This window comes from Erythrolamprus reginae, chromosome 8, assembly GCF_031021105.1.
Source record: "Erythrolamprus reginae isolate rEryReg1 chromosome 8, rEryReg1.hap1, whole genome shotgun sequence".
NCBI lineage: Eukaryota > Metazoa > Chordata > Lepidosauria > Squamata > Dipsadidae > Erythrolamprus > Erythrolamprus reginae.
The window spans coordinates 31,001,186-31,025,502 of NC_091957.1; the positions used below are offsets into that span (position 1 = coordinate 31,001,186).

At 42.0% G+C, this 24,317-nt stretch overlaps 1 protein-coding gene across 3 annotated transcripts in view; it reads left to right on the forward strand.

The window, feature by feature from the left end:
* Positions 1–24,317, forward strand: part of PAK3 (p21 (RAC1) activated kinase 3) — a 252,788-nt gene that overhangs the window by 12,323 nt on the left and 216,148 nt on the right. Inside the window, exon 3 of one of the 3 annotated variants that reach the window (XM_070759569.1) lies at positions 267–369. The exons of the other annotated variants lie outside the window; for them this stretch is intronic. The gene's annotated coding sequence lies outside the window, so the exon portion shown is untranslated. The remainder of the gene's footprint in view (positions 1–266; positions 370–24,317) is intronic. 3 annotated transcript variants of the gene reach the window in all.

Sequence of the window (24,317 nt, forward strand, 5' to 3'; positions counted from 1 at the left end):
AATTAACATCTTATTTCTGGCTGAAACATCTTTTGATTGGTATGTGTGATGGTACAATTGTATTGACTGCATTAGGAGTTTTTATTGTTATTAATTATTAAGAGGTTTTTATTATTTTTAGAGGGTTTATATTAAGGTGTTTCTGTTATTAATGCTTGAATTTGACTTTTTATTGTATTGTTTTATTGTTGTGAGCTGCCCTGAGTCCTGTAAGATTGGGTGGCACGTAAGTCAAATTAAATAAATAAAATTATTCTTTCCTTTAGATGACCTCTTTTATCCATTTAGCATACATTCGATCAGAGGTCTTCAAACTTGGCAACTTTAAGACTTGTGGACTTCAACTCCCAGAATTCTCCAACCAGCTATGTATATTTCATTTTATGATATTTTATATTATAATGTGGATTTTTATATATCTCTGTCACTTTTATCCTTTTTGTTAGATTGTTGTGCGCTGCCAAGAGTTGCTTTGTGTGATATGGGTGGCTATACGAATCCTATTAATAAATCCACAACTATCAGCCTTACCAGGTGGATCACACAGGAAATACAACCAGATCAGCTAATTTATCATAAGACTACGTTAATAGAATCTTGCAAATCTGAAAGTAAATCTGCAAGTCCCATCTCTTTTATCCCTGAGAAATTAGGAAAGGTCTCTTTTGAACCTTTGCCGGCTATCCAGTTGCAGGCTATGCATTCTATCTGCCCATTCCCTAGGCAGCATCTCTGGATACAGCTTCCTACATACCATTTCCATAGCACAGATACTCAGGCTCTAAATTTTCAAGCAATTGGCTTAGAGCCATTTGATTTAGGAGATTCCAAAATGCTCTTCTGGTACTAGGCGTTCTGGGGAATCCATATTATTGAACTGTGATAATCAGGACAAGCAATCACCACCATCTTTCTTGTCCTGTCATTCATCACCTTGTCAGCATTACAAATTAACATAACTCTCATCTATACAAGATATGTCTATAAATTGGGTGTCCTCAGATTGAACTAGCCATAAATAATAAACTCATTTCAGGCTATAACAAAACCACGACAGGATGTGAACTACTAATGTTTGAATAGTAAGAAATCAGATTTCAGACAGATGTCGTCATGAAGTCAGAGTAAGTTGGGTTGTCTTATAACAGCCAACATATTCTCTCAGGTAGCATGTTTGTAGCTTTATCAGTCTTCGCTTATATATTGTGTGTGTTGAAGCAATAGTTTTTGTTAATATTTAGTAGCTATTGATCTCTCTGTGAGGAAGAAAATGCAAAGAAGAGCAAAAAAAATGATATGGGGGCTGGAAGCTGTACTACCTGATGAATGATTGAGGGAACTAGGTATCACTAGTCTATGAAGAGAAGGACTGGGGATGGTTTGATAGCAGTTTTCTAGTATTGAAGAGCTGTCACAGAGAAGAAGGGGTTGATCTATTCTCCAAAGCACCTTAGAGTAAGACAAGAGATTGTGATGGTTTGCTCATGTCCTGCGCAAATAGTTATGGACTCAGAGACTGTGGAGAGGTGAGGCAGGCATCCTGTATTCCTGACACCTGAGAGTGACAGTGAAATTGATGAGGGGACAGGGTCAGAACAACCCAGGGCCTTCTGCACTGTATGACATGAGTGAGTCAGCAAATCCTGTTAGGAGTGATTTAGCATTTCCTGTGCTGAGTGACTCTGGGAAAAAGGAGGAGTCGCTTCTGGATGCCAGAGTTTGCAGGACATCTAGGGGACATGAATGGTTGGCTAAGAGGAGATTGACCCATGAGTAGTATTGCTGGCTATTGGGCCATGCCCTCATACTAATTAAGGGTGATGCATACCCTGCCTGATTGCAGAAAAAACGTTGTTCATTTCGGAACCATCTTGTCTTTTAATTCAGTTTTTGTTTCAAAAGAACACATGCTTAGCTTTGCGAATGAGCATCGGTCTTCCAGTTACTTTCTGAGAACTACACCTTGGAACTCTTGTTGCAACTGGCAATTATTACCATGTTTATCGTCACTCTGGGATTTTTGGCCAACTGATAAGACTTTTCTAGGTTTGCTTCCCTCTTTGAAAAGCCTCTTAAAAGACTCTTACACTACTGGGGCTTTTGTAAATATTAAATCCTTTTGTTAGACAATTTAGGTGTGTCTGATTATTGGGACACAGCACTAAGACAGAATAGAAGTAATAGGTGAAAGATTATTAAAGCGAGATTCAATCTAGAATTAAGGAGAAATTTACTGACAGCGAGAACAATTAATCAATAGAACAGCTTGTCTCCAGAAGTTGTGGGTGTTCCATCACTCGAAGGTTTTCATGAAGAAGCTGGACAATCATTTGTCCAGAAGAGTATACTTGAGCAGCGGGTTGAATTAGAAGACCTTTAAGGTCCCTTCCAACCCTATTAATCTATGTTCTATGTTGTAAACATACATGTGTACATTTATAAATAAATATGTGACTCTTTTCAGGAGTTAAATGACTATGAAGATTCTTAGTCAGCCAGATGGTGGTTGTAAAAACATCTTTGGGACTTTTTGGGTATTGTACAATGTTAGTACTATTTACATAACTAGTTGGGTTTGGCAATATATAAAATAAACCAACAATGTATGCTTACATGTATAAGAGCACTAATTGCTTTTAAGAGCCAGTATTACGGATTGCCATTAGAAGGAGCCAGAAGTGTGATTCTCTCTCTCTCAGCTATTCTCTGCTATTTCTGTTCTGTCTTTGTGACTGTGCTGTAGTAAGAACTGTGTGTTCAAATGATGGTTTATGTATTTGTAAGCTGAACAAGTAAGGCTTATAGTTTTGTATATGAATTGACTGATTTAACTGTGTATGACTAGGACTCTTCTTGACTTAGATATTTGCCAAAGTAAATAATATTTTATAGACTTAATGTATCTGGATTGTACTACTGAATTATTGCTTGCATCTCTGGACTATCAGCTGGATATCTGCTAGAGCTCCACATTTCCTCTGTGTACGTGTATCTTTGACAACTCGGGGATTACTCTGCACACCCGTTAACACACATAGTGACTGGTTTATCAAGCTTGAAAAAAGGAATTCATCAAATTTGTTTAAGGGATGAGACTCCTGTAAGAGTTAAATGATTATTTACTTACTTACTTACTTACTTACTTACTTACTTACTTACTTACTTACTTACTAATTTAGGATAGTAGTTTATATAAACATAACATAGAAAGTAGTGATAAAAAAGACAATCGAACAACAGGACAGGGATGGTAGGCACAATGGTGTGCTTATGCATGCCCCTTACAGACCTCTTAGAAAAATGGAGAAGTCAACTGTAGACAATCTAAGGTTGAAGATTTTGGGGTTGGGAAGAAACAGCGGAGTCAGGTAGTGAATTCCAGGTATTGATCACTCTGTGGTGAAGTCATATTTTCTGCAGTCTAGTTTGGAGTGGTTTAAATTTAGTTTGAACCTGTTACGTGCTCGTGTGTTTGTGGTTGAAGGTGAAGTAGTTATTAACAGGAAGGACATTTTGGTATATGATTTTGTAAACAACGTTAGATCAGTTCAGAGACAATGTAGTTGTAAATTGTCTAATTTCAGAATTTCAAGTCTGGTGGAGTAAGGTATTTTGTTGCAAAAGGAGAAGCGAAGGATTCTTCTTATGAAATATTTCTGGACACTTTCAATTGTATTAATGTCCAATATGCAATGTGGGTTCCATACAGGTGAGCTGTATTCAAGAATTGGTCTGACAAATGTTTTTTAAGCTCTGGTTAACATTTCAATGTTACCAGAGAAGAAGCTACCTAAGATTAGATTGACAACTCTTAATGCTTTTTTGGCAATGTTGTTACAGTGGGATTTAGGACTTAGGTCACTAATGGCAAATCTTTTTTTCCTCGGGTGCCAAAAGAATGTGCACACACACTATCATGTTTGCATGAGTGCCCACATCCATAATTCAATGCCTGGGGAGGGCAAAAACAGCTTCCACTGCCCCCTGGAGGTCATCTGGAGGCCTGTTTCCCAACTTCTGGTGGGCCCAGTAGGCTCATATTTCACCCTCCTCAGGCTCCAAAGGCTTTCCTGGAGCCAGGGGAGGGTAAAAACGCTCTCCCCCATCCCCCTGGAGGCTCTCTGGAAACCAAAAACACCCTCCCAGAGCTTTTGTGCAAGCCAAAACAACGGCTCATGTGCCAGCAAATATGGTTCTGTATGCCATCTGTGGCACCTATGCCATAGGTTTGCCATCACTGACTTAGGTCATTGGATATGAGTACTCCAAGGTCTTTGACTGAGTGAGGGTCGTCTACAAGTTCATTACCTCCAAGTATATATTTAGTATTCTGATTCTTTTTACCAATGTGTAGGACCAAACATTTACTGGCTGAGATTTGAAATTGCCAGTTGTTAGGCGGAGGTTGGTCTTCTTGGAAGATGCTGATTTATATTCACTGAATTCGTGGGGAATTCAAGATTGGATGATTGTTCTGGAAATCAGGCTGCAGGAAGAGGTGGTTCTGAACAAGATGGCCTTGCTGTCTTCTTTACCAAAATGCCAGGTGGTGGGAGAAAATCACCATCACCAAGAGCAGCAAAATTTGGAATCCCAGCACGCTATACAAAGTGTGTACTCACTTTTACTTGTCCGCCTGACTCTCAGGGCCCCAAAATAAATACAGACGTGTGTCTGGGTCAGAAGATGGAGAGGTGCTATTCAACTCCTGTAAAGAAAGAGGCCCATTCAAGATGTTGCCCTTGAAGTGTTGCCCTTGGAGTCAAGCTTCGTTCTATGAAGAGAAGAAGCTTTGTTGTTAGCTTAGAGGTATTTATTTTCTGAGAAGTGAGCCGGCCAGCCATGTCTGCTGCACACACAGTGCTCCTTGCCAGGAGTTCCCTACTAAGGGGCAGGGGGGTGGGAATCCCTTCTCCTTCTCAGAAAGGAGAGCTGTAGAGCACCCCAAGGAGGAGGATCTTTTGAAAAGACACCAACAAGCCAACTGACAGACTGGGTTCTTTTTTAAATGGGAGAACAGAGCAACTAATCAAAGAGGACTTTGTTAGCAGAGCAGAATAAGGTGGAATTAACATACAACACAGGTTTATTTTATTTATTTTATTGATTACATTTGCCAAACAAGTATAGAGTTACAGTTTGTATTAACATAACAAAGTATAAAGAAGTGATAAAAAGGATAATAGGACAGAAGGACAGGGACCGTAGGCACAATAGTGCGCTTATGCACGCCCCTTACAGACCTCTTATGATATATACACTTTTCTTATTACTCACTCAATTGAGGCTCTTATTTTATTTATTTATTTAATTTGACTTCTATGTCGCCCAATCCTGAAGGACCCAATTCCTCCTCATCTAAAATTTTCTATTAGTTTTACACAACATTATCAATTCTCGGAAATCTAAATAAAAATTCTTCCTCTCCATCTTACTATAAAAAGTTATATTACATCAATGCAAACATTAATAAAATCTCTTTTATCTAAATTTTAATATTGTATCATATAGCTAATAAAATTCTATATACTAATAAAACAAACTATTATAATACTGTATATCATCTACTTCATAAAATAAAGTTCTATATGTTTAAAGTCTAAACAATAAGTAAATTTTGTGTTATATCATTATACTGTATAGTACTACCACCAAATCTTCGGCATTTGGCTTCCAAAATTTAAATCAAATTCTCATGTTTCAATTTTTCCCAAAATTAACCAATTACTAATGCATACGTGTTTCTTAGTTTTCTATCCAATCATAAAACTTCCCCCAAATTTTATAATAATCTGAGTCTTGTTTATCTTTAACTTTCAAAGTCAATCTACTCACCTCTGCACAATCCATAATTTTTCTCAAAACTTCCCTTTCCGTTGGTATCCTATTCAATTTCCAACTTTGTGCATATACAATCATAGCTGCTGTAATTATATGTATGATTAAATATGTCTCTTCTTTATCAAAATTATCTGGTAAAATACCCAGAAGGTATATCTCAGGTTTAAATTCAATAGTCTTTCTTAAAATCTTCTGAATCCAATGTTGAATTCGTGTCCAAAATTTACGTACTTCTACACAAGTGCACCACATATGATTAAATGAGCCAGGTAACTCGCTGCATTTCCAACAGTTCATCAAAAATTTCTGAAACATTTTAGTTGCTTTTGTGGTGATGTAGCCGCCCCGAGTCTGCGGAGAGAGGCGGCATACAAATCTAAATAATAAATAAAAATCTATATAACATCTTATACATATTTTTCTTAAAAGCAGTTGACATTGTCATTTTATAATTTCTCTTCCACAATTGCTGCCAGCTATCTATTGTATGGCCTATATTTCTCATCAATTTTATCATTGTATCCTTCACCTGCTCAAATTCTAATTCAATCAATAAAAAGTATTTATAATTTTTTTTATCAAGTTAACATCCTGACCCAAGAGGATTTGATCTAATTCTGTTTTTTTGTAAATTAATACCTTCTGTTTTGACGTCTTTTTTCAATCTTGATTTTAACTGTAAATACATAAGCCAATCCAATTTTACACCTTGTTTTTCTAAGTCTTGATGTGGTTTTAACTTTCCTTTCTCTCTCTCTTCTCTCTTTCTCTCCCTCCCTCTTTTGCTCTTTCCTTTCTATTTCTCCCTCCTCCTTTCTTTCTCTCTCTTTCCTTTCTCTCTTTCTCTCCCTCCCTCTTTCTCTCTCTTTCCTTGCTCTCTCTGTTCTCTCTTACTCTCACTGTCTCTTTCTCTTTCTTTCTCTCCTGGGGCAGCCTGCCCCCCCCATGGGCTGGTGGCAGCACGTGCCGCCAGGATCCACAACCCCCCCAAGGACAGTTAGTGGGGGCCGGCGGTGGACCATGCTGCCAGGATCCACAACCTCCCCCCCCCCCCATGGACTGTTATCTTACATTACCCATTCGGCTGCCGGGGGAAGGAGAAAACCCGGGGTTAAAGGGGTGGGGAGGAAAGCGGGCCTGCAATTGGCCCCTTTTTTTCCGGCCTTTACTGGAGAGGAACTGTTGCTGTTGTATAGTTGCAGAGCAGCAACAGTTCTGCTAATTGCCAATTCCAGCACAGAGGTCGAACCTCTGTGCTGGAATTGGAAACTTGTGCGCTGTGGTCTGAAACCTCCTGCGCTACAGCACACAGCGCAGGTTAGAGGGAACGTTGAAACTGGCTGAGAAATTCTAGGAGTTGAAGTCCACCAGCCTTAAAGTTGCCAAGGTTGGAGACCCCTGCATTAAACACTGCTTTAGAGCTAGGAAAAAAAGCTTGAAGCTCCCAAAGATTACAGGTTGCCCATTTCTGCAGTAGAAGGCAGTTTTCTGGAAAAGGAGGCTAAGTAGCAGGATGATAAACAATAACAGGATGACTCACACATGTTTTTCTTGCCACCTCCTTAACTTCAGGCCAGCTTTCCAACCTGCAACTTGCGGGTGGAGGGGAAGAAAAAAATGGCCGTAACACAGAAACCAAAAATTGGGTGGTCCACTCAGATTCTTCTCTTAATATCCTTTCCTGAAGCTTAATGCCTGTTCTGCCTTCTTGTGTTATAAGCCCTGCCTGAAAAGACAGCAGCTTTGTAAAAGGACAAATACGTATATTGAAAATCTTTTCTTTCTTTCTTTCTTTCTTTCTTTCTTTCTTTCTTTCTTTCTTTCTCTCTCTCTCTCTCTCCCTCCCTCCCTCTTCCTCGCTCTCCCTCTCCAAGGGGGAAACCCATTTTCCTCACAACAACATCCCTAAAAAATGCCGGAAATGCGCCAGCGTCCTCCCATGAGATTTGTCTTCCTGTGCATGTGCAGAAGCCAAATCTCTCTCTCTTGCGCATGCATATGCGTTGGGGACACAGAGCTGTGCGCAAAGTTCCATTTTTCCTACCGGAATGCCGTCTCCCACTGTCGAACCAGGAACTCTATGTGATAGATTGGAGCTAAGAGAAAGGGACTGGCCCAAAATCACCCACCTAGGGTTTCAGGGCTAAGGCCGGGCGAGACTAGAATTCACAATCTGCCACAATAGCTCAGCGATGGGCTACCAAAATTTTTACTACCACACCGTGGGCGTGGCTTATGCATCTTGTTTCAACATCTTTCAATGCAAATTGGGTGCTCTGGGGTGGAGCTGGTGCCTCACCCACTTCAATAGAATAAACAAAAGAACATCTTTCCCTTTCCAGTTTTGCAGCAAAACGTTGCTCAGGTTGGACTTATTTATTGAAGCTTTATGTAAAAACCACAATCCTGGGGATTGGGGAAAGGGGCACAATTTTGAGAAATGCTTTGTGGAAATTGAAAAGAAGGTAATCATCAGCAGTTGAACTGGAGGAAGCCCATTTATTCCATTAAGAGGGAGAGACAAAAAGCAAATGAGATGGTTCTTTCCTCCTCCCCCCCCCCATTAAAAATCAAGGCCTGCAAGTTGCCTTCTCCAGCTGTCGGACACCCACCCCTACCCACCCCGTCATTGAACGCAACAATTCTCTTTATGTGGGTGATAATTAGAAGTCCTATTACCATGGAAAGGGGCCAACGTGTCACTAATGTTCTGGATGGCCTGGCATTCACAAAGCCCAGCGAAGCTTTTCCTTCAAGGCTGCGACCTTGAGAGGAGCAGATGGCGCATAGGAAGCCTGGGCTTGCATTAGCATGAGAATAGCGTGGGGGGCATGCGTCGCCTGTTGCCTTTAAGGCCACACGTTCTGTGGTCTTTTGCAGCCTTTTCGCTGTGGGCCCCAAGGAGGAGGAGAGCTTTTGGGATTTAATTTGGAGTGGCTGCCCATCTTTGCTTTACCATTTTTTTCACTTGGTGCAAATTGGTCCCTCATTTAAGACAGGTGTAAAAGGGAGTATCTGTATCTGTAACTCCCTTCAGAGAGAATGGATGCAATTTCCTTTAGATTCAGGCAGGGATCAAAGAGAGGCAGGAGAAGTGCAGAGTGCAGAGAAGAGCAACAAAGATGATGAGGGGACTGGGGGCTAAAACATATAAAGAACGGTTGCAGGAACTGGGCATGGCTAGTTTAATGAAAAAAAGGACCAGGGGAGACATGATAGCAGTCTTCCAATATCACAGGGGTTGCCACAAAGGAGTCAACCTATTCTCCAAAGCACCCATGTGCAGAACAAGAAGCAATGGTTGGAAACTAAACAAGGAGAGAAGCAACCTAGAACTAAGGAGAAAATTCCTGACAGTCAGAACGGCTGATCAGTGGAACAGGCGTTGCCTCCAGAAGTTGTGAATGCTCCAACACGAAGATGTGAAGTAGTGTAGGGTTTGCTGCCTAAGCAGGGGGTTGGACTACAAGGTCCCTTTCAACTCTGTTGTTGTTGTTGTTGTTGTTGTTATTGGCATGAAACATTTTCTAGTCTGACCCCCTGCTCAAGACCCTATATCAGTGAGGGCAAACCTTTTTTTGGTTCACGGGCCAAAAAGCGTGTGTGTGCTAGCATGTGTGCATGTGCCCACACCCCTTCCCTCCCCCTCACGCATATGCCCCCATGTTCTGCCCCTGTGCATGCGCACAGGACTCACTGAAGCTTGGGACGGTAAAAAACAGCCAAACGGGCAAAACGGAAGTTCGGAAAATGCAGTTCTGGTTTGCCAGTTGTGCTGCTTTTTGCACTCAGGAGGATTCAGGGAAGTTTCCTAAAGGAATCACGCGATGTCTTGTGTGACCTCCGAGATAGCTCTGTGCATGCCATAGGTTTGCCATCACGGCCCCAGGGGTGGGCAGCAGGCAGGACAGGGTGGAACACAGTTCCACTGGTGGAAATGAAGCTCTGTGCCCAGCTCCAGCTAACCGGCAGCAGTCATTTCTGGGATTACTGGTCTCAGCAGGGCTCTCTTTTTCCCCCGTGCTGCTGCTAGTTTGTCTGAGCTCCTTGCTTTTTTCCTCTTTCCTCCTTCCTGGCCTCGGACGATCTTCCCTCTCTCCTGCCCGGCTCCCCTCCAGCCTCATGCGGCCACCTCCCGAGGAAAAATGTGAGGAGCGCGCAGCAGCAACAGCAGGGAAAAAAAGGAAAGCCAAGCCGAACCATGCTGTGCCAAAGTGGTCTGGGCTGTGGTCTTTTCCCCCTTGCCCACAGCTGAGATGAAAAGGCATCATGCAGCAATAATAACCTTGTAATTATCCCTCGGCTTTCTGATATTGTTAAATCTCCCACTCCCATCCTCTTCCTCCTCTTCGGAAAGCGGCAGGGAGACCAGCACCGGCAGGAGTTGGAGGGAGCCCATTTCCTCCCCCCTCTTTTCTCAACAGCTGATTGGCACCTGTTCGCCTAGCTACCCAGCCTGAGGCAGGGGACGACCCAGGAAGGAGAGAGTGGGAAACGTGAAGCAAATTGTCACCCCAGCGAGCAACACTGGTGAGGTTGTAAGTCAAGGACTTAACAGTTCACTTGAATGATGATGATCGTACAAGCCACTCCCACCTGATCATGTGGCCAGCAAGCCACTCTTACCCAATCACATGGCCATTTAGCCATACCCACAGTGTGGCAATAAAAAGTTTGGCTGCCCATTACTGCACGGCCCTATATAGTATACCAGACAGATGGCTTTCAAATCTGTTCTTGAAAATCTCCAGTGATGGAGCATCCACAATTTCTGGAGTCAAGCCGTTCGATTGATTAATTGTTCTGTCAGGAAATTTCTCCTTAGTTCTAGGTTGCTTCTCTCCTTGATTAGTTTCCATCCATTGCTTCTCGTTCTCTGGTCACCCCTAGTCTCTGGAACTCTATAATCAGAGATTCAGCATTTAACAGAATAACAGAGTTGGAAAGGGACCTTGGATGTCTCTAACCCACTGCTCAAGTAAGAGACCCTATACCAAATACCAGACAAGTAGGGTTGTTTGTTTTTGAAAATCTCCATGACAGAACATCCACAACTTTTCGAGGCAAGCCATTTCACTGATTAATTGTTCTCATTATCAGAAAATTCTCCTTAGTTTTAGGTTGGATCTCACTTGAATGATCTTCCCTCCATTACTTCTTGTCCTGCCCTCAGTTGATTTGGGGACTAGGTTGGCCTCACTTCTCTGTGAGAGACCCTCAAGTACTACAAGGCTGCTATCTTCTCTTTGGCAGCCCCTCAAATGCGGGAGGGGCTGTTATGTCAACCATAGTCCTTCTCTTTGCTAGACTAGACATAGCAATAGCACTTAGACTTATATACCACTTCATAGTGCTTTTTCAGCCCTCTCTATGTGGTTTACAGAATCAGCCTCTTGCCCCCAACAATCATTTTACCCACCTTGGAAGAATGGGAGTCTGAGTCAACCTTGAGCAGGTGGTGAGATTTGAACTGCTGAACTACAGCCAGCAATTAGAAGAAGCAGCTTACAGTACTGCACTCTAGCTACTGTGCCACCAAGGCTCTTTAGACATTCTCAATTCCTGCAACTGTTCATAATTTGATTTAATCTTCAGTCCCATAATCATCTTTGTAGCTCTTCTCTGCGCTCTTTCTAGAATATCACGAAGCAGGTAATTTTTAGGCGGCATTGCAAATAGCCTTTGGGTGGTTGTGTGTTATGGGATGGGAGATATGGCTTTGAGTTTGATTCATTAATTGATTCATTCATGACAGAAGCGTGTTTCCTGTCTGGTTTACCTGAGATGATTGACAATGTCCCATATATTTTCCATAAATACTACAAATGCCCATTTGTAAATTCAGTCTGGATGGAGACGGCCTACTCTGACAGTATGACAGTCCCAACCCCCTTCCCTTTTTAAAAAAAATCTGAAATATTACAAAAGAACTAATGAGAGAGGACAGAGAACCGGGTATAGGTCAAGGATGTTGATGTTTCCATGGAGTTACAGAGATCCACGAATACCACCTTAGGGTTCCTCATAGCACCTCACTGTATTGTGTCAAGGTCAAAATAATGGCTGTGTCAGTCACAATGGTCGATTCCAAGAGATACATACCCAAGCTGTGGCATCTAGAAAGTTTAGGAGAAATATCTATTTTGATTAGCCATCCATTCAGATTAAAATCATACACACTTTTGGTTCAGGCTTTGAAAGTTTCTCCTCTCTTAAGTCTTCTGAGCCAGACATTACAGGTAGTCCTGGACACAATTTATTTCATCCATCCATCCATCCATCCATCCATCCATCCATGTGGCTTATTTCATGGCTGTGGCTTGATGGTCATATGACTGGGTAGGAGTGGCTTGCCGGCCATTTGACCAGGTGGGAGTGGCTTGAACGATCATCATCATTCAAGTGAACTGTTATTGCCACACAATGCCTTTTCCTCTCAGCTTGGGCAGAGTGAGGGCTTCGTGAGGGGAAAAAGACATCAGCCCAGACTGCTTTGGCGTAGCGTGGCTCTCTTGGCCTTGGGAGGTGGCCGCATGAGGCTGGAGAGGAGCTGGGCAGGAGAGAGGGAAGCTCGTCCGAGGCCAGCAAGGAGGAAAGAGGAAAAAGCGAGGAGCGCACAGCAGCATCAGGGGAAAAAGGAGAGCTGAGCCGAGACCAGTAATCCAGGAAGTGACAGCCAGAACTGTGCATGCAGCTTCATTTCTGCCAGTGGAACTGTGTTCCACCCCGTCCTGCCTGTTTCTCACCCCTGCTTTGTGACCTTTGTGACTTCTCATGTTTGACTGTAATTATATTCCTGAAAATGTTGGCGACTAGAAAAACTACCGTATTTTTCATAATACAAAACGCACCAGAGTATGAGATGCACCTTAGTTTTTTGGGGGGGAAGTAGGGAAAAGAATCTGCTTACAAGGCATTCATCTGGCTAGTGTCCTTAATCTGATCAGCTTCAGCACATTATTTTATCCCCTGGTTAGGGCTTTAAAAAACTTTATTCGGAGAGAATAACAACGAAAGAGCTTGCAAGCCAGTAAGAGCTGGGAACCTCATTAGCACCTGGTTAGGGCTGGAAAGAAACATTCAGAGCAAGTAAAGTAATGAAAAAACCCCTACAAAGATAGGGTTTGGAAAACATTCTTAGCAGAGAGTAACAATGAAAGAGTTTGTAAGCTGGTAAGAACTGGGAACATTGTTAGCACCTGGTTTAGGGCTGGAAAGAAACTTATTCAGAGCTAGTTAGAGCAATGTACCCTGGAAAGTCTTAGGGCTTGGAAAACATTCTTCGCAGAGAGTAACAATGAAAGAACTTGCAAGGTAAGAGCTGGGAAGATTGTTAGCAGCTAGTTAGGGCTGGGGAAAAAAAGCTACATTCAGACTATAAAACACACCTAAATTATCAGCCTCTTTTAGGGAACTAAAAGGTTTGTCTTATACTCAGAAAAATACGGTATATCAGGGTTTCTCAGCCTTAGCAACTTTAAGTTGAGTGGACTTCAGTTCCCAGAATTCTCCTGGCAGCCTGTATCCTATAGGACCATGATGGTGACCCTGTGGCACGCAGAGCCATATCTGAGGGCATGCAAGGCAATGCTCTGTTAGCTCCAGTGCCCATCTGCATGCTAGACAGCTGATTTTCAGCCTACTTTTCGGCCGTTTTCGCTCTCCCCAGGCTTCAGGAAAGCCTCCCGAAGCCTGGGGACAGTGACAAACAGCCCAATGGGCCTCTGCGCATACACACGATGGCAGTGCGGGGAGTTGTGTGTGTGGGCATGCATGTGCATGCTATTGTGTGCGCCCACCCCCTTTTGGCATCCGAGAGAAAAAAGGTTCACCATCGCTGCTCTAGGAGTTGAAATCCCTTCTCCTTGGCAAACGGGATGCCAAGTTTCCCATCTCCCTGTCGGTTGAATATTGCTTTGTAGCAGAATGAGATACAACAGAGGACAATGGGAGCTATTTTAATGTGTGATTTATAATACAGATGCACAATATCTGGCAGAGAAATTCATATTCAAGGTCAGGAATAATGGCTTTTCAATGCCATCTTTTATTCCATCTTTTGTGAGCCGCCCAGAGTCTTTCAGGATTTGGCCGGCATAGAAATGCAATACATTAAATTAAACTCTTCTAGCATTTTATCCTGCAAAGGCAGCTATCGCAAAACAGCATTTAAACCATGGGACAGGTATTAAACTGAAAGCTGAATTCTTTTAGCCCCCTGAATTCTATGAAAATCCAAGGTGAAACCTATTGTCTGCGTCTCTTTTCTTGTATGGCCACAAGAGCCCTGTTGAGTAATTGGCTTCCATGGTTTGGCCTGGTAGTTGGAACCGTCTGTCTCCTGCCCTTCAACATTGATAACAATGGGAAGACATTTTATTCAGTGTCTGGTTCTCATTTGCTAAACATATCCCTGAAGAGGGGCACAGCTAAATTTCAAATTTATTATTACAGTCATAGACCAAAACAAATAAAAGCATTTAGTGAATACACAATCAAAAGGTGTAGGATAAAATGATAAATAACAGATAAAATCCATGATAAAATCCAGTCTATCATTTATGCACTGTCAATACTACTAAAATTACAATCCATAAACTGTGAGGTCTGTATTCAGTTTGACACTATTAGGGAAAGGAATAAACAAGGTTGCCACATTTGTGATATAAATTAGCTAAGGTGTATTAGGCACTTAAAAGCTGTCCACACAAACACATATATGCATACACACATATACATATATACACATATACATATACATATATACACACATATACATACATATACATACATATACATAAGGGGCACAGCTATTTATTTATTCACGGGGATGGGGGGAATTGTGCGCATGTGTGTGTAGGGGTGCGCATACATTTGGGGAGGGAATGGGTGTGGGCACATGCTAATGCACCCTTTTAACATGCAAACCAAAAATGGTTCGCCATCACTGTTATAGGTTAATCATCAAATTACGACCACAACTGAGTGCAGAATTTCTGCAGCTAAGCAAGATGCTTGTTAAGTGACTCAACCCAATTTTTCAACCTTTTTTCCCCAAAATTACTGCAGTTGTTAAAGTGAATTGTGGGGCCATTAAACAAATCCGGCTTTCTCCCATTGGTTTTGCTTGTTAGAAGTCAGCTGAGAAGGTCTCACAAAGTGATCACGTGACCCTGGGACACGGCAAACATTGCAAACACATGCCAGTTGCCAGCGCTTGAATTTTGATTATTTGACCATGAGGATTGCTGCAACGATCATAAGTACGAAGACCAGTCTGAAGTCACTTGTTCCAATGCTCTTTGTAACTTTGAAAGTTCACTGAACACACATAGTTTTTAAGTCAAGGACTACCTCCAGGGATGGCAGGCAGGACGGGGTGGAACGCAGTTTCATTGGCGGAAATGAAGCTGCATGCACAGCTCCAGCTGATCGGCGGCTGTCACTTTCTGGATTACTGGTCTCGGCTTGGCTCTCCTTTTTCCCCTGCTGCTGCTGTGTGCTCCTCACTTTTTTCCTCTTTCCTCCTTCCTGGCCTCGGATGAGCTTCCCTCTCTCCTGCCCAGCTCCCCTCCAGCCTCCCAAGGCCAGGAGAGCCACGCTGCGCCAAAGCAGTCTGGGCTGATGTCTTTTTCCCCTCATGAAGCCCTCACTCTGCCCACAGCTGAGATGACAAGGCATTGTGTGGCAATAACAGTTCACTTGAATGATGATGATCGTTCAAGCCACTCCCACCTTGGCACATGGCCAGCAAGCCACTCCTACCCAGTCATATGACCATCTAAGCAACAGCCATGAAATAAGCCACACCCACAGTGTGGCAGTAAAAATTTTGGCTGCCCATTACTGTCACAAAGTAAACATCTGCCTCTCCTTTTTTTCCCTCCTGAGGTACAAGCAGAAGACGTGGGTGGAAGCGGCTTCTGGAAGCACCCGTTCGTGTAGCTACTCAGCCTGAGGTGGGGGGGTGACCCAGGAAGGAGAGCATGGGAAACACGAAGCAAATTGTCACCCCAGCAAACGACGCTGGTAAGGTTATAAGTCAAGGGCTTAACAGTTCACTTGAACAATGATGATCGTTCAAGCCACCTGGTTACATAGCCAGCAAGCCACACCCATAAAATAAGCCACACTCACAGTGTGGCAGTAAAACGGTTGGCTGCCCGTTACTGACTACCTCTATATAAGTTTTGAAAGAAAACAGTACATTTTTTAAGAGACTTCGGTGTAACTTGTTCCTCTTATGATCATATATTTAATCTTTTTCCTTTGCACTTCCTTTAAACAATCATCATTTTATCTTTTAAAGGCTTATTTTTATTACCCCAGCGTTGACATCTAGCCTGGAGCCAGCTTCTCTTATCCGAGAGATGATTAATTGCCAGACAAAGATGAGAATAAGATACTTGCACAGGGGGAGCGATTTTTTTGAAAATAATAGATTTTTTTTAAAATGACAAATGATTTTCAGCAGTGGGTTACCCTGGGGGAGAGTCACTTTGGAAAATAATGTAATGTTTCCGTTTTTTAAAGAAAATGAATATAACCCCCCTTCCCCTCCAGTTGCATTTCTAGTCTCATTATTTTTGTTCAGGGAAGTCCTTGACTTACAACCGGTCACTGAGTGACTGTTTAAAGTTACAACGGATGCTATATGGCCTACACACAATCCCTGTTTTAAGATTTGACAGCTGAGTCTTCCCCATCCTCTCCACCACCCCTCCCCCCACATGGCAAGGGGCATTTATTTCAGCTTTGCAGCAAAACCAGCCTGAAAAGAACCATTGGTTTGCTTCATGACCATGGTGTTCATTAAATGACCATCACAAAAGAGATCATAAAGTCTGCTTGATCACATGGGTGACCAAGATTCAAAACCATCACAACTTAACGAATGTGATGGGCCGGTTCCATTATGGCCATAACTCGAGGACTACCTGTAGAAATAGAGGCGTTTTACAAGTGAAATGCAAGAATCTTCCAATAGAGTGAGAAACAGGTTTATTAACTCTGTTCATGCAGCCCACTTAACCTGGTTGGTGAAAAACACTGTGGCATTTTCACAGATAGGTAATCTTGGTTACCGTGTTTTTCGGAGTATAAGATGCTCCCTTTTCCCTCCTAAAAGAGTATGAAAATTTGGATGCATCTTATATGCCATATATAGCCCTGCCCACCCTCTCAAATGGAGCTTTCGGAGACTGAAACAGTCTCTCAAAATGGAGCTTTAATGGGCTGAAAACAGCCTCTGAAATGGAGCTTTAAAGGGCTGAAAACAGCCTCTGAAACCCTTTAACATATTTAAATGTTTCGATCAAGGGGGGACATGATCGAAACATTTAAATATGTTAAAGGGTTAAATAAGGTCCAGGAGGGAAGTGTTTTTAATAGGAAAGTGAATACAAGAACAAGGGGACACAATCTGAACTTAGTTGGGGAAAAGATCAAAAGCAACATGAGAAAATATTATTTTACTGAAAGAGTAGTAGATCCTTGGAACAAACTTCCAGCAGACGTGGTTGGTAAATCCACAGTAACTGAATTTAAACATGCCTGGGATAAACATATATCCATTGTAAGATAAAATACAGGAAATAGTATAAGGCCAGACTAGATGGACCATGAGGTCTTTTTCTGCCGTCAGACTTCTATGTTTCTATGAAACCAGCCAGGAGGGACATGGGTCCAACAAACAGGAGGCGGAGCTCACAGCTCCCTGGCTTTGTCCACTTCATCAGGCATATTTAACTGCAGTTGTTTGGAAACAAAGGAAGGAAGAGTAACTATAATGGAGTAAGCTATCATACATGTAGTGCTTGATGTATGACAGTAATTGAGCCTGGAATTATGTTGCGGTCATTAAGCGGTTCACCATCTGACCATGCCCAATTTTATGACTTTTTAATATGGTGATCATTAAGTGAACACTGTACAGTGATACCTCCTCTTACGAACGTTATTGGTTCCGGGACGAGGTTTGTAAGGTGAAAAGTTTGTAAGACGAAACAATGTTTCCCATAGGAATCAATGGAAAAGCAATTAATGCGTGCAAGCCCAAAACTCACACCTTTTGCCAGCCGAAGCGCCCATTTTTGCGCTGCTGGGATTCCCCTGAGGCTCCCCTCCCCTCCCCACCTCCGGACTTTCATGTTTTTGTGATGCTGCGATTTTGCTGAGGCTCCCATCACTGGGAAACCCCACCTTTGGACTTCCGTTGCCAGCAAAGCACCCGTTTTTGCGCTGCTGGGATTCCCCTGCAGCATCGCAAAAACACAGAAGTCCAGAGGTGGGGTTTCCCATGGAGGGGAGCCTCAGGGGAATCCCAGCAGTGCAAAAATGGGTACTTTGCTGGCAACAGAATTCTGGAGACGGGGCATCCCAGTGGCATTGGCTTGGGTTTGTAAGGTGAAAATAGTTTGGAAGAAGAGGCAAAAAAATCTTAAACCCCGGGTTTGTATCTCGAAAAGTTTGTATGATGAGGTATCACTTGTTAAGATAATCAATTTTATTCAATGGATTTTTTTTGCCAGAAATTATAGCAAAAACCATAACAAATTATGGTAGCATGACCACTATTAGCTGATTGACAGATTAACAGAGTTGGAAGGGACCTTATAGGTCATCTAGTCCAAACCCTTGCAAAACTGGATGCAGTATTCTAGGTGTGGTCTAGCTAAGGCTTTATAGAGTGGTATTAGTACCTCACTTGATCAAGATTATATCCCTCTGTTAATGCAATTTAGGATTGCATTGGCTTTTTTTGGCTGCCGCTGCACACTGCTGGCTCATGTTTACCTGGTTATCCACTAGGACTCCAAGGTCTCTCTCATAGTCACTGCTATTAAGCCTGGTTTCACCCAGTTTATATGTATATTTTTGGTTTTGACTGCAGGATACTGTAAATAAGCTGATTATCAAGCACCCAAAATGTGACTATGTTACTGCGGGAGGTGTATGTGGCTGTTGATAATTTCAAAATTGGGTTGTAAGAGGTATTTTTGTCATAAGAATCTGTCGAAACTTTAAGCATAATTAACTGGCTGTAACTTGAGGACTATCTGCAATACCAGGAATTAGTTGGGGAGAGATTAGAATGCTACAAGTAGTTCTCTTCACTGAGCCCAAAATTTCTGTTGTTGTGTGAGACATTTGTTAAGTGAGTTTTATCTCATTTTATTACCTTTCCTGCCACAGTTGTTGATTGAATAGCTGCAGTTGTTGTTAATCACATAGTTATTAAATGAAGCTGGCTTCCCCATTGAATTTGCCTCTGAGAAAGTTACAAAAGAGGATTATGTGAGCCTGGGACACTGCAAACGTCATAAATACGAGTCAAAAAACTAGGCTCGAAGAGGCAGCATTAGATTAGTAACATAGCTAGATTAAAGAGTTGGACATACAGAAATGATATAAAAATAATGATTTTAGAAGGGGCACCGCTAGTTTAAAAGTATGGAATATACTACTAGTCTGTTAAACTTGAGATGAGCTAGGATAAGGAGCACTCAGGGCAAGGTAAAGATGGAGAAAGAGGAAGTTAGAAAGGTGAAAGGAGAGAAGGAATGGAGAGAATTAGATGGGGAGAGAATGAGTAAGAACGTAGAAGGAGGAGATGGAGATAGAGGGAGGCAGTGAAAGACTGCATAAATTTTTACTACCATGCTGTGGGCGTGGCTTATTTTGTGGGTGTAGCTTGCCAGCCATGTGACCAGGTGGGAGTGGCTTGATGATCATGTGAGTGTGGGATGACTTAAAGGTCATGTGACTGACTTAAAGGTGGCCAATTTGATATCACTCATGTCAAGGGTTTGGGTTCAGGTTCGGGTGCCTGGCCTCTCCTCAAAGAGATACAACCTCCCCATCTATTTACTATACTGATCATCCAAAATATACTATTTAATCCTATATGTATATATGCCATATGTGTACATACATAATACACACAGGCACACAACAATATACATTATCTGCTATATAAACGTACAGTTCTTCTAAAATTATACACATTCAACCTCATTTACTGTGATAGGAAAAACATACCCAGAGCCCAGAAGGGGGGGAAAAGGAAAAAAATTCAAAACTTTCCTACCAGTTCTGTGTACCTGACTGTACCTGTAGGAGCCCGTGATCACTGGAGGGAAGGGAGCATAACGGAATGAAGAAAAACAGACTGGTGAGCAGGAGTTGAAAATAAGTGCAAAATGAGACATTGATCTTTGACTGACTGAACCAAAATGTATTAATATGCATATTACTGATATATTTTAAGGTATGTGCATATTGACATATAAATGCAATTACGGAGAGAAAATGAAAAAAATAGAAATAAAAATGAGTCGATGGCCAGGTACCTGAATTTTGATCACATGAAAAATGCTTTATTTCCAAACCATAGATCCTTTCTCTGATGAAGATTGCCAAACTGTTATAATAAATAAAATAAATCTTCATAATAAAATAATCTTTATAATAATATATAATCTTATAATCTTGTTGTTCTGCCGGCGTGCCCCAACCGCCCGTAATTACAGGGTATTTAGTCCAGAAAGACACACACCACACGATAGAAGGAAAACCAAAAGTCTTTATCAACAGAAAAGCAGAAAAACTCCCTTTTTAAATGTCAATGGGATTTTCTGGTACACACAAGGCACAGGGTAAATGCAATCCAATTTCTCACCCAGTAACTGGGAAATTGAGTCCAAATTCCAAAGTCCAGAAAGGCCACACACAGTCTTGAACAGGGAAACAGCAAAACCACGATCTTGATGAACTATGAATCAGATAAACTTCCACAAGGCTAAACCAGCACGCTGTTCTTTTTATCTGTAGCACTAATTACAGCAGCCCCACCCAACCACAGGTGGCCTCACTTATCTCCTGTAATAATCCTTCAGTTGTTCTCTCCTATGCATCTCTCTACGCATGCGTGGATCTGTCATAAGTTCTTGTTCAGAATCCAGGGATGATAAGGATGATTGATCTCCTCCTGGGCTGTCCGCCAAACTCCCCTCTTCCCTGCTACTCACGCTTCCTTTGTCAGAGGAGCCTTCGTTGAGAGATCCTATTGGGAGCAAAACAGGCCTGTGGCATGTGGATGTTTCCCCCACATACACCTCCACATTCCTTGGGGCAGGAGCTGGGCCAGAGCCAACCACAACACTTGTATTCTCTATAATGGTTGTAATTTTATTTGATTGGTTCTCATTTCTTAAATAGATCTATCTGAACTATTTCTTCTCTTTTCTCAATCTTCATCCATTCCCAATGGGCTTCAGAAAGTTTGTCCAAACTGAGAATCTAAGCAGGCTCATCTACGACTAACATTTGGATGGGAGATTTGCTGAGACTTAAAGATAAGCTGGGATCTTATTCACTTAGGAAACAATTGCGATGTGGAAATTGATTTCATTCTGCTTAAACTCATTTGGCTTTCTTAGCAGTCTAATCTCTTGAGCTATCAGAAAGAAGAAAAGAAAGCCATGCAATGGTGCTTCTTAGGCTGTTTTAATTAACGATCCGTATATTTAATTAGGAAAACCCAGAGGAGGTATAGGATGGGGTACTAACTAGATTGGGAAGAATGCTAGTGAAAAGGATCCCTGAATGGCAGTTCATCAAGTCTTGAATGTCAGCCTGAAGGATGATGGGTCAACCATAAAGGCAGATTCAGGAGGGTTAGGTGCAGTAATGGGCAGCCAAACTTTTTACTGCCACACTGTGGGTGTGGCTTATTTTGTGGGTGTGGCTTGCCAGCCATGAGACCAGGTAGGAGTGGCTTGAATGATCATCATCGTTCAAGTGAACTGTTAAGTCCTCGACCAGTGTCACTCGCTGGGGTGACAATTTGCTTCACGTTTCCTGCGCTCTATTTCCTGGGTTGCCCCCCGCCTCAGGCTGGGTAGCTAGGCAAACAGGTGCCAATCAGCTGTTGAGAAAAGACTGGGAGGAAAAGGACCTCCCGCAACTCCTACCTGTGTTGGTCTCCCTGCCACTTTCCAAGGAGGAGGAGGAGGAGGATGGGAGGGGGTATTTAAAAATATTGGAAAGCCGAGGGAGAGTCACAAGGTTATTATTGCCGCACGATGCCTTTTCATCTCAACTGTGGGTGGAGTGAGGGCTTCGCAATGGGAAAAAGAGGAGGGGAGACTGGTAATCCAGGAAGTGACTGCCACTGGTGAGCTGGAGCTGCGCATGCAGCTTCATTTCCACTGGTAGAACTGCATTCCACCCCATCCTGCCTGCTGCCCACCCCTCAATGGCAGCCTCAATGGAATCACCATTTCAAAGTCATTGGAAGAATTACTGGTATCCTTCTGTACTGGCCAAACTCTGCTCCAAGAACTGCATCTGTTTTCAGTGACCAGAAGGACAGAAGCCTGAACAGGCTTTCAGGAGGCATCTAGAGGCAGGCTGATGTCTTTGAATTCTGCAAGGGTAAGGAATTACAGCTAGTCTTCGACTTACAACCTCAACTGAGCCCAAAATTTCTTTGTCTAAACAAGACAATTGTGAGGTAAAATTTGGTTCTTTCTTTACAGTTGTTAAACAAGGCAATTGGTAAGTACCGTATTTTTTGGAGTATAACATGCACTGGAATATAAGATGGGGGAGGAAAATAGGGGAGGGGGGATTCCACCTATCAGGTATTCATCTGGCTAGTGTCTTTAGTCTGGTCAAATTCAGTGCATTAGTTCGCTGGTTTTGAGCTTGCTTTTTATCCCCTTGTTGGAGATTAAAAACAGCTTCTAGAGCATAGTTGATTGTCAAAGAGAGAAGCAATGAGAAAAACAGGTGAAGAAGATCGCTTCACTCAGTAGTAGAAACATAGAAACATAGAGGTCTGATGGCAGAAAAAGACCTCATGGTCCATCTAGTCTGCCCTTATACTATTTTCTGTATTTTATCTTATGATGGATATATGTTTATCCCAGGCATGTTTAAATTCAGTTACTGTGGATTTATCTACCACGTCTGCTGGAAGTTTGTTCCAAGGATCTACTACTCTTTCAGTAAAATAATATTTTCTCATGTTGCTTTTGATCTTGTTAGGGCTGAAAAGCAGCTTCTAAAGCATAGCTGATCATTGGAGAGGGAAGCAATGAGAAAACCAGGTGAAGGAAAATCACTTCATTCGCTAGTGCCTTGTTAGGACTGAAAAACAGCTTCTGAAGCACAGCTGATCATCAGAAAGAGAAGCAATGAGAAAAGCAAGCAAACCGCAGATCACTTCACTCGCTAGTGCCTTGCTAGGGCTGAAAAATAGTTTCAAAAAAGCTACATTTAGAGTACAAGACACACCCAAATTTTCAGACTTTTTTTTGCGGGGGGGGGGAGTGCATCTGAAAAATACAGTAATCCTTAAGTGCCTCTGGCTTCCCCATTGACTTTGAGTGTCAAAAGGTTGCAAAAGGAGATCATGTGACCCCGATCATGTGACCCCGATCATAAATACATGGCACTTGCCAAGCATCCAAATTTTGATCATGTGACAACGGAGATGCTGCAAAATTTGTAAGTATGAAAAACGGTCACAACTCACTTTTTTCAATGCCATTGTAATATCTAATGGTCACTAAATAAATGGCTTGTAAGTCTAGAAGTGCATGTATCTCATTTTTTAACCTCCCCTATCCCATCTCTTTTGGCCCTGCTCACTCTGGATGCCTAGAGGTCCGACCAAATGGAGCTGCCAAAAAGTGCAGTCTGTGAATCGTGCTATAGCAACAATTGACAGCTTCTGGTTACATATTAGAAAAAGTCTTCTAATGAAAAAGCACTGTTTTTCCCTATAAATTTTATTAAAAGATTTAAAATGAAATTAAAAATGAATATAAAGAATGGAAAGAAAGGGAATGAGAGAAAAAGAAAAAGACAAAAGTGCCTAAGGGGATAAAGTGTCTGAAAAAGTTTGCAAACCCTAGGAAGCTCTGTAGCTATTCATGGTGCGAGGGACTTGCCACTCTAATATGGCTTTCACATTGTCCAATTAGGTGTTCTGTGTCTCTATGGCAACTCTTTCAAGCCCTTGCCAAACATCTGTTGAGATGACCTTGGTTCCCACAGGTCAATTTCTTGTTGTTATCTGGGACTAACATTCCAAACCTCCCCCCCCCCCCCCCCCGTAGTCTGTGGGAAGATGAAAAATGAAAAGATGTCTGCAGCAACATGGCCACATTTCATAGTTGACATTGTTATAAAAAAGAAAATAGAAAAAAAAGAAATGCTGCTCTATTATGTAATTGTTGTTTCCTCATCATCAAAATCACAAATCATATTTTTGGTTTTTTTCTGTTTCCTGCAAAAAACATACAAGGGTTTTTTAGACAGCCGTGAATGTAGATATTGCTTTTTCTCTTATCAGGGAAATAAAGTTAACTATTTCTGTAATTTTCATCATATTCTCCAACCATTAATGTAAAAGCAGTTTGGAAGGGCAAGGAATGATAAAAAATAGCAGGTGAGCTGCTCTTCAT